This window comes from Antrostomus carolinensis, unplaced genomic scaffold (genome assembly GCF_000700745.2).
Source record: "Antrostomus carolinensis isolate BGI_N321 unplaced genomic scaffold, ASM70074v2 scaffold13303, whole genome shotgun sequence".
Taxonomy (NCBI): domain Eukaryota; kingdom Metazoa; phylum Chordata; class Aves; order Caprimulgiformes; family Caprimulgidae; genus Antrostomus; species Antrostomus carolinensis.
This window is the reverse complement of record NW_010304543.1, coordinates 4,513-5,054: the sequence shown is the minus strand read 5'-3', so window position 1 is coordinate 5,054 and position 542 is coordinate 4,513.

Genomic DNA, 542 nt, shown 5'->3' with positions numbered 1-542 from the left:
CTGGTCTAGTGGAAGGTGTCCCTGCTGATGGCAGGGGGGTTGGAACTGGATGAGCTTTAAGGGCCCTTCCAACCCAAACCAGTCTGGGATTCTATGGCAAGAGGAAAAGGCCCAGTTGGCGCCGAGTTTAAACTGTGCTCAGCTGGTGCTCACAGGGGGGAGGAAAAACACTCAACAGCGTAACGAGCATCAGCACCACAGCTCTCCGGGATGCCCACCCAGCTCCCCACCACCAGCACCTGCTGGTACCCCACCTCCCATCACCCAAAATCCCCACCAATGAAACCAGGAGTCCCAGCACTTACCCCAGTGCCACCCTAAAGCCAGATTTATGGGACTGGCAGGATAAAAATCCCAAAAGAGATGCCAAAGGCAGCATCCTTCCCTGCCCCACACGCTCCATCCCAGGCAGTCCCGAGGCAGGAGGGGGATGCAGGAGTCCCAGCTGCCCCATCAAACCCTCCCCATCACCAAAGACGAGGGGATTATTAATATCCCGTCCATTTTAATAAGGGCAGAAGCTGTAAGTAACAAAACTGGGC